We start from the raw sequence: 11,046 nt of genomic DNA on the forward strand, positions 1-11,046 counted from the left end.
GTGCAAGAGGCAGCCTATCAATAATTCTCTCTCATCATTGATGTTTCTATCTCTCTCTCCCTCTCCCTTTCTCTCTGAAATCAATAAAAATATATTTTAAAAAAAGGCCTGAGATGTACCTCCCTCCCTTCTGACATGTGAGATTAAAATGAAAAGTCAGCCAAAAAGGGGCCCTCACCTACTTTGCAGGCACCAGATCTCAGATTTTCAGCTTCTAGTACTGTGAGAAATATATTTCTGTTGTTTAGTAGCCTGAATAGACTAAGACAGTGGTCGGCAAACTTAGGCTCGCGAGCCACATGCAGCTCTTCGGGCCCTTGAGTGTGGCTCTGCCACAAAATACCGACTTCTGTGCACGGGCCACGAAGTTTCAACCGCACTGTATGTGCGCGCCTGCATGTGGTATTTTGTGGAAGAGCCACACTCAAGGGGCCAAAGAGCCGCATGTGGCTCGCGAGCCGCGGTTTGCCGACCACTGTTAGACTAATAGCTCCTGCCAATGAAAATCTTTCCCATATCCTTCACCTGTTATGATTTACATGTCAACAGGATGCACAATCATCATAGTTAACTTTGTAAACCACAGGTTTTAACAATGTTACATAGGGACATGTAGACTATATTGAGCTAAGTGTTGATCAAGCCACAAACAATATTGAAAATAATGCATCATTCTCCCCAAACACCCACCTTAAAAACTCAAAAAAATTTAGTTAAAAATGTCAGAACTTTTAGATGATAGTGGACATTTGGAGAGAGAGTGTAGTAATAATAATAAAAAAGAGTTGAAATGCAAATCTTCCTTGATTTCATCCAAGTTCCCTATAAATTGAATTTTCAGTAACATTTAGGATAACTGGAGAGAAGAATCTGTTTCTAGAAATAAATGTAAATACCACAGTAAAAGACCCCTTGGAAACTCTTATTGCTTGCCACTCTGAGTTAAATATCCAGTCAAGTCTAGATTCTATCAAATGAAGATCCTTACTTGAAAGGAAAGAGAAATTTGATCACTGCTGGGAGTTAAGTAAAGTCAATTGCTGAATGAATAGGGAAAGGACACAGTTTCAAAAAGAAAGTGAGAGTATCCAGGCTGGCTCTTTCGGTAGCTTCTTGAGGGATGTGCCGCTGTTGAGCTTCTTTCCTGGAGGGAGTTAAGGAAGCCAGCCCCTAACAAGGGAGGGCTCCCAGGTGCCCCCCTGCATGGAAGGATGCATTCCTAATTGCAGCCGTTAGTCTCAAAAGCCACAGTCCTTGTGGGTTTGAGCTCTTATGATTCTCAGGGAAAAGTTAGAGAAAAGCGAACATATTTATTTTCAGAGCCCAAAGAGGCAGGTGTCCTTAATATCGGTCCAGTACATCTTATATTGAAATAGAAATATAATGCTAAATATTTCTGAGCTATTTCATTGCAACGCAGGTAAACTATTCTTAATTTATCATAATATTTTCTCCATTATCTCAATGGATTTGTTTCAATTCAAATATGTACTATACCGATTCAAGCTTTGATTTGTTTTGGAAGTAAAACTTCTTTTTCAGACCAGTTCTGTGACTAGGTCCTCTGCAGGCAGGAAGTGAATGACAAAGAGGACTCAGGTGTCCCTGAGAGGTTCAGTGTTTGCCATACCGGGGATGGAATGGGAGGAGAAGAGGGTCCGGTGTCTAGTTCTCATGAAACAAAACAGGACAAAACGAAACGAATAAGGTAAAACAGATAAGTTACCAAGCCAACCAAAGTTGGAGTCATTGTTTCAATTGAAGAAAAGATGATTCATATATTACATATAATAATGGTAAAAATATTATGTCTGTATAAGTACTGTAAATAGTGGGAGTATTTTCACATACATTATTATTATTTTAAAAAATCTTCATTGTTGAGAGTATTACATATGTCCCTTTTCCCTCACTGACCCCTTCTATCCCAGTTCCCCCTCTCATCACTCCCCCCCCCTCGCCCCCTCGCCGCCCCAGGCCTTCACCACCCTACTGTCTGTGTCCATGGGTTTTGCATATATGCATACAAGTTCTTTGGTTGATCTCTTCCTTCCCACCCATTCATCCCTGCCTTCCCTCTAAGATTCGACAGTCTGTTCCATGCTTCTATGTCTCTGGGTCTATTTTGTTCATTTCGCATATATTATTGTATTTGATCCTTGCAGCACTATTTTGACAATGGCAGGCCAGAATGGGCTTTTACCAACCCCATTTTGTAAGTGGTAAGACTGGGTATATTAGTTCTTTAGGGCTGCCACAGCAAATGACCATAAATTTAGTGCCTTAAAACGATAAAAAATGTGTTCTCTTACAGTTCTGGGAACTAGAAGTGTGAAATCAAGGTGTCACAGGGCTGCATTCCTTCTGGAGGTTCTAGGAGAGAATTCATTCTTCACTTCTTCCAGTTTCTGGTGGCTGCCAGCATTTCTTGGCTTGTGGCCACATCCCTCTCGTCTCTGCTTCTGTGGTCACATTGCCTCTCCCTCTACTTTTTTCCTACAAGGATAGTTGTCATTGGATTCAGGACCCCAAGCCAGATAATCCAGGATGATCTCTTCATCTCAGGAGCCTTCACTTAATTATATCTGTGAAGACCTACTATGCTATGTGCTTATAAGCTAAGCACCTTTGAAATTGTTCGATGTTCCATGTATGTTAAAGAGAAATGCAATGGTTGCATTTTAGGAAAAACAGAGTGCAAAGATGAACTAACAATAATTAAAAGTGAATTTGAAACTAAAGGGTTAAGTGTTCTTATATATGTGAAATTCCTAAGGGTAAACAAAATGAAAACTTCTTTATTATAGGTCTCTCGAAGTCTTTCGTATGTTTCAATATGTTTTGAGTTTCCAAGGCAAATGCAGTGTTTTCCAAAATAATTTATAGAAGGAAACTCCTTTTTGCTGAACTTCAGGGAACGGTGGGCTTCAGAACATAGTTTGGGAAACAGTGAATGTGCCACTCAACAATGAATATTTAGTTCAATTTCTGTGAATAACCTGGGAGAATAGTGATATGAATACCTATCATTTGTGGAGTACTTACTCTGCATTAGGGACTGCATTAAGTGTTTTAGGTGCATTAACTCATTTAATCTTTACACCCCCCATGTGATAGGTTCTATTATAATTATGTTACAGCTAAGGAAACTGAGGTAAAGAGATGTGAAGCAGCTCTTCCAGGTTTACACAGCTGGTAAGTTGTAGAGCCTGGCATCTAATCAGGGAGGCGTACCTACTCAAGCCTGCTGCCACAATTACCATGTTATTCTAATATTAAAATATTCTAACAGAGCAGTTCCAGTGCAGCCAAGTGATTAAATATATATGCAAATATGAGCTCAAGACCCTGGGAAGCAGCAGCCTGGGCTACCTGGGTCTGTATTTGACATTGGGGGGGGGGGGGGGGGCGGTGTGTGAGGCTGGCTGTCCAATCAGTCCGTCATCATTTCTGTCTGTCATTCTGGGCTCTGAGATGAAACAAAGCTAGTTTCTGAAGGAGGAAAAGAAATATGTTGCTCTGTTCTTAAGACTTATGTCAAAAATGTTTCAGTCCTCAGGTAATTTACTGGGGCTGGTTCTATCCCTATTTACTTCAAAGCTCCAGTAAAAATGAAAGGGATGCAAATGGTATTTGGTTTTGCAGAGAGACATCTGGATTCTTCTCTGGGATCTGGCCTTGCTGACAGGAAACGTCCTCTGACAATCACACGGATATGCTGAGGGGAAGATATTTCTTTTCTTTCCTCCTAAAAGAAAATTCCGAATGGTTTTCTTGAATATTCTCCATCAAATTCTCTATGGTGCACCTATGGCTTTTCCCCATTGTGAACTATTACTGCCATTGCGCAATGTTTATTTTAGTAATGAAAGCTGATTTATTTAACAATGAAGAATAGATTATTAGGTAGAACAAGGCCACAGGCTATATTTCACAGGGTGGCCTCAAACTCAGAGGATTAAATCAGTTGTTGTTAGTAAAATGCTTCATACAGTCCCTGCCACAAATAAGTGCGTGCCAACTAATGAGATAAAAAAAAAAACTGGGGGCAAGCTTGCCTTCTCTGGGTCAGTTGTAGGGGCTTCTGAGAAAAGCTGAAAGGAGTCAGCTACTGCTGTAAGAGCAAGTCTTTGTCACATGTGATGATTTCTAACTTTTAAGACTTGGAAGTTTGGCACAGTGACAAATGCTCCTGAAGGATGGCTGGCTTCCACACGGAAGGAAGAAAGGCCATGGTATTTCCAAGGAGCCTCAGGAAATTTAGAGAGATATTATCATTGATTTTCAGACAAGGAAAATGAGTCTCAAAGAAATTTTCTTGCCCAGTGTCAGGCGTAGTGAGAATTCAAACCCATATCTCTTACTCCCATGTCAGGGTGCTTCCAACTACTCAAGCCAAACAGGCATGGCCAATAAATATTCTCATTAGAATAAGTATTTGTTCATTTACTTACTTTTACTTTATTTGATCTGATGAATTCTATCCCTTAGGAGACAATAATTCTTGTTGCAAGATTTAAATGGTCAGTTTCCTTTGCTTGAACTAATGCTTCCCATAGATGTGGCAAATGCTTACTAGGTGGTATGAGAACTAGTGTACTTTGGGTGGGTGGAAATTCATTTATACCTTCTTTAAAAATTGATAGAAACAGTACAATAAAAAAACTTGGTAAGCATTTTTTGAACGCTGATTTTTATGTGAGGGGCTGTGCTGGGCAGGGGAAATATAAAAATCAGGAAGACCTGTATCTTGTAATGAGCTTACAACCTAGTGGGCACACAATCTAATCATGTAACTCTTTTAGTTCTCAGAGACAGTAAATAATGTAAAAAGAAGCTGAAACTATTTATTACTCAACCGCTAAGCTAATGTATTCAACCAAGAATTAACCTTCTATAACAAAACGTTATATGTATGTATGTAAATATCAATGAATATATATGTATATGCATATGTATTTTAATCACTTTTTTTCTTTCATTATATCAAAGTCTAGCCATACTAGACTAGAGGAAAAGAATAGGTCAAATTATATTAGATGTGAGATCAAAAGGCTAATAGAAAGACAAAATGAATCCGATCAACCCCAAAAGTACTTTATTATGATAATCTACTAGCTACAATTTGTGGAATAAATATCTGGGTCAGATACCACACGATTATTTTATTTTTAAATATATTTTTATTGATTTCAGAGAGGGAGAGGGAGAGAGAGAGAAACATCATTGATGAGAGAGAATCATGGATCTGCTGCCTCCTGCATGCCCCCTAGTGGGGATCGAGCCTGCGACTCAGGCATGTGCCCTTGACCAGAACTGAACACCGGACTTTTCAGTCCGCAGGCCGACGCTCCATCCACTGAGGCAAACCGGCCAGGGTGATACCATACATTTAGAAAGTCTCATTTGTTTACTTATTTTGTGGTACTTTTCCACTTAACAACGCAATTATATCTTTCACTTGGTATCTTTGACAAGCTAAGTCAAGTACCAGGTTTTGTTAAATATTTGTTTTCTTCTTTCTTTTTTGTATTTTTATAATTTCCCCAGTTTATTTTGAAGCCTTCTCTCACATGTAGCCATATGAATTTTATATTAGTTATCTGAAAGAACACAGAAATTCCCTATAAATTAAGCACTGAAGAATATGTATCACCACATCAATACTTAAGCATTCTAACATAACATTTTTCCGACTCTTACCAACCACAGATAAAGCAGCTAACAAGTGTCCTTTCTGGATATAACTGTGGCTCAAATGGAACAAATAAGCTGACTCCCTTATGCTGCAAACTAGACAGGAACTGGGAACAATTGTTACTCCATAAATCTCTTTCCTACAAACACGCAGGTGTGCGAACCCCAGGGGAGGGCTCCTATCGCCCAGGGAAGGGAGTGCCGGGGACAGGGTGCTCCTCCGGACTCGGGGAAGCGGGAGGGCAGGTGACGTAAGAGGCTCACATGCTGACAGAGGGATGAGGTTCTACTTGGTTGTTCTACGATTTCGTCTGAAACTGGAGCAAAGCGGGAGGCCCCGCTGGCGTAAGAACACTTCATGTGCCCCATAAACTGTCTGAGTCAAAGATATTTATTTATTCTTTGGCCAAACACCACCACTGATTTCCATCCAGTTATTTTTACTGTAAGAAACAGCAGGTGGACGCAAGTACCAGCACTGGCCTTGAGCTACGGACGTGACCTTGGCTGGGACTCGGGGCGGGCACCAGTGGGCCTTCTCCCTGCAGCACCTCGGAGGCTGCTGGCACACGGTCTCTAAGTCGGACTCATTCCCGTAATAGGGTCTTCAACAATGAGCTGTTTCCGAGGGTCGTGGCTCCCAAGCAGTTCAGCTGCAGCTCTGCTGTGATTGACTGGATGACCTAGGCCAGTCTCTCCGACTGCTCTCATCCATACACAGCATACAATCGAATGTGACCAAGTCTTCTTCAGGAACCTGCTGGGCAACACGATTCACGGCAACACCGTGCTCCTTCCTGCGATTCTGCCCTCGATAATCAGGGGGGTTTCCTACTTCGCACGTGGAGGTGGCTGCACTGTCTATCCTCCACTTATCTGAAACGTTTTCATCAGTTACAAGTTTTCTGAAAACTGCCTCAGCAATGGGTGATGGACAGATGTTACCCAGACACATGAACAGCACTGGCTTCGGTGCCTGCTCAGCCATCTTCGTGCGCAAACAAGGAGGCACCCACAGACCGGGAGGCACAGTCTAAATATTAGTTTTCACTAAGCAGTGTTCTTGGAACACTTACCAAGCATCAGCCTCTCTCTATATCCCTTCCCCACCATCCCCTGACAGTATGCGTTGGACATTTGTCATTAACTGTGGCATGTGTCTCGGAATATTTTCTTAAGACCCGTATTTCAGGGAGCCAGAGGTAAAACATTGCAAAAGTCCCACTTTCTGTCTCTTGTCTAAAAAATTTCAATCTTCAGAGAATGCTCTATACATTCCAATTTTAGAGTTGGTATGAAAAAGTGTTTTGAAGCTAATTTTAAAATTGTACATGTTATGAGAAGATTATGCCAAGAGACCTTTCACCTAAATGTGCTTTAGAATAACCTAGTAAAGAATAGGATTACAGAAACAGAAATCACAAAATCATTACCTAAATTAATATATTTTCTCAAGTGTTCGTTACTTTCCCCACTGCTTAGTAAAACAGGACCCCCCCTTTCCCCCCAATTCAGGTCTTTGAACCTATTTTTTCTTTGCGTAATGGATAACTTTTATTTTTAGCTATCACCAGAGCCTACATCTTATTCTTCAAGATCAGTGGATAAGCGATGAGTGCCTTTGGGCTGCTTTTTAAAAAAATACATTCAGGATGGATTTGTAGAACAACCTGCCTCTTTTGTGTCTGTTATTTTTCACTGAGGGCAAATGGATCTGCTTCACCCTGAGACCCCCATCAGGCAAGTTTGCCTTCCCTTTTCCCATCCCCAAGACAAATTAAGAATGCTGAAACCTCTCACTCATAACAAAACAGTGATAAAGCAGGTAACAAGACCTCACATTAATCAGGTCTTTCAAAGAAGAGGCCCCAACCTGCACCCTTTGTCTAGCCTGCTGGTAGGTGGGGTTTTTTCAGCCTCTTTTTAGGGTCCTAGCATTCTTTAGTCCGGCAGCACATTCTCCTTGGAAATGTTTCACTTTTCAGACAGCCTCTGTGTTGATCAAAAAACCCAGAGAGCCACTACAGAAATCTGAACTTCTAATGATCTTCTTTTATATTTTCTTACAATGGACAATGGTTCTCTCAAACTAAGGGCATCAGTACATAAAGACAGGCAACAATGCAAAGAGATCGAGGGTGGGGGAGGCGCAGCCACTATCACAACGGGTGCTATATCATCACGGCGGGGGCGGCGGGAGGGGAGGGCGGGGGGGGGGGGGAAGGAGGGGTGGAATCCTGTGTTCTCTACCCAAATTGTTACTGTCTCATGTTAAAAATATTCAAGGCCCCTGCAAACCAATGCTGAGATGAGAAAAGATAAGAGTAAATGAACAATTTTCTTCTCAGGAAGAAACATAACTGCCACTTACATGGTAACAGACCAGTAGTCTTACGTTTTCCTAGTTCCTTTCACCCCCAACACAACAGAAACTAACTCACTAGTAATTCCTCTAAGTTTCCTTCAAGAATGCTTGACCTTTGCCAGGCTAAATGAAGCAAGCTACCAGTGTGTTTATACAATTGTGTTGAATCAATGCGCCCTCTCCTGATCAATCAAAATATTACAACTGCTATAGGATTTCCAGGACTACTGTAATCAGACAGGAAAGATAAATTGGGCAGTTTTATTTGTATGTTTTTCTAAATATCATCATATAAAAAAAATTGTAAAAGACATGTGAATTAGATTTCATAGAATCAGAATTAAATATAAATCAATATTTATGAGTTAACTTGTATTAATAATTTATAAACTGCCTAATAAAAAACTTGAAATAACTTCATCTTTGCTTTCAAGATTTTTGTGAAAAAATGTACATATTCATAACAAAGCAAGTGTTGGCACACGTTTTCTGTAGTAAACCAGGTAGTAAATATTTTAGTTCTTGCTGGTCATTATGTCTCTTTTGCACTTACTCAACCCTGCTATGCAGAAGCTTCAGAGATAATATGTGAATGAATGGGTAGGGTTGTGTTCCAATAAAACTTTATTTACAAAAACAAACTTCAGGCCAGGTATGATCTATACAGCAGTGCATCTGAAAGTCTGTTGGGCCATAAAAGAATCTAAGCAACACCAAAGTGTTGCATTTTTTCAAACAAGAGCGCTACTCTGGGGAAGTGACTGTAATTTTTGCTTAAAGATTAGTATCATTTCCAAACATTTTATAACTTTTTTTTTTTGAGTTTGTAGACTGAATCAGCAAACCTCACTAAAGATAATGAGAAATTAGACCTGGAAGGGTCCTCAAACATCCTTTAGTACAATTCTCTCATTTACACAGGAGAAGACTAAAGCCCAGAGTAATTCCTGAATGCTGCTCTGATCACCTCTTTATTCACTGAATCAGCTCTAGATTTTTTTGGCTCTTTTGGTAATATAACATATGGAATAATGCTTTGGAACCAGAAAGAATTAAACATGTATTATTGTTATTACTATGTTAGGAAAAGAAAATGGAAGACATTTATAATTTCTCTTCTTTTAAAGACCAAGTCTATATAAATGAGAAAACTACAGTCAATTAAATCTCCTTCAATTGGAAGCACCACAAGTTTTAGAGATAGTAACTTGCATAGGTATTTATAAAAAAAATCACAATTTTATAAATTTTAGAATTTTCATTGGCAATTGAGTCTAGAGATGACTAATTTATCTTGGTATTTGAACAAAGTTGTGAATTACATGTGTTGGTGTATGGTAGGAGTAAGAAACATCTGGCCTGTGGGCCATATAAGGCCAGTGAAATAATTTGGTTTGGCCCTGCCAACGCCACTGCAGGTGGAACATGAAATTCAATAAATCTAGGAGCTTTTTTCATAACAACATAAATTTATATTGAGTGAATAATATTAAGTGAATGATGTTGTAAATATCCAAATGGCCCTTGGCAGAAAAAAAGGTTCCCCACCCTTGATGAATGGTAACAACATAGATATATTTTTATTATTGAATTATTTTAGCAAAAGTTGTCATTATGTGAATACAGAAACTTTGTGATAATGCATATAAATAAAATGTCCTTGAACTTGATCCATTGCTGCATATTCTGACCAAATAGTGAATTGTAGGTGTCTTTTAAAGCTAACAATGAAGACTTAAAATAAATTAATTCAGCAGTTACTCATTTATTCAAGATTAATTCCAAATGGTGACAGGCACCAAGTGACAGTGGTATAATTCTGATTTTGAAAAATGCATTCCTAGTCCTTGCTTTCAGTGAGCTTTTGGGAATTAGTTTCGATAAGGCTTTGAGCTCTGACTTTGAGAACACAAAACTGAACATGACATCAACTTTGCTCTCAAAGATGTTATATAGGGAATAGAGAGAGAGTAAATGAGAATAATGAGATGAGATAAAACTATAATAAATATAAAATGAGAATAGTAAGTAGTTGGCACTTAAAAGTCATATGGGGAGGAGATTACTTCCTTATGGGACTTTGAGGAATGCTTTGTAGTTGAGTGACTATTTGATCCCTGCCTTGAAGCCTGAATAGGATTGAACAAAGAGAGATGAGGCAGAAGGGGGAGTAACAGACTGATTTTTTTTTTTTTTGACAGAGGCAGCAGCATAATTAGACAAAAATGGAGTGTTCTTGGGGAATAGTGAATAAACTTCTGGGGTTCGACTGTGTGTTTTGTGAGAGAATTATGACAAAGAGGTTGTTTGGTCTCAGATTGTGGGGGTTATTGAAAATGATAAAAGGAGGTTGAGTAGATCCTGGAGGGGAATTGAAGGTTTTTTAAATCAGGTAGTGACATGGGTCAGAACTGTGTTTTTGGAAAGTAACCTTAAATGAATCAAGCTCAAGGAAATGTTATTTATAATCATGAAAAGACTGTCTATTGCAATAACTTCGGAGGAACGTAACAAAGGCCTGAACTCCCCAGTGGTGCGTGTGAACAGACAGAAAGAAACACAATGTGATTCAAAAGGTGGGGGGTGGGAGGTGGGGGGGGATCTACAAAATGGATGATGATTAACTGAGGAACTTGTTGATAAAGGAAGAAGTGAAGATGTCTTTCAAATTAAAGCTAACAATGAAGACTTAAAATAAATTAATTCAGCAATTATTCATTTATTCAAGATTAATTTAAAATGGTGACAGGCAGCAGAATACATGTTCTTCTTAAGCACCCACAGAACATTCTGCAGGATAAATCTATGTTAAGTCACCACATAAGTATCACCCAATTTAAAAAAACTGAAGTCATACCAAGTAACTTTCTGACCAGAATGGAGTAAAACTACAAATCAATAACAGGAAGAAAACAGGAAGAAAATTCACAATATGTGGAAATTCAATAACACACTCCTGAACAATCAATGAGTCAAAGATAAAA

The 11,046-nt window shown here is 39.2% G+C and overlaps 1 pseudogene across 1 annotated transcript; it reads right to left on the reverse strand.

Annotated features, from left to right (window-relative positions):
• Positions 1-6,088: 6,088 nt before the first annotated feature.
• On the reverse strand, positions 6,089-6,685 carry LOC308512633 (low molecular weight phosphotyrosine protein phosphatase-like; annotated as a pseudogene). Its single transcript has one exon. The product of its transcript is annotated as a low molecular weight phosphotyrosine protein phosphatase-like (transcript).
• Between the last annotated feature and the right edge of the window lie 4,361 nt (positions 6,686-11,046).

The sequence above is a fragment of the Myotis nattereri genome, assembly GCF_964212035.1.
Source record: "Myotis nattereri genome assembly, chromosome: 2".
Lineage (NCBI taxonomy): Eukaryota > Metazoa > Chordata > Mammalia > Chiroptera > Vespertilionidae > Myotis > Myotis nattereri.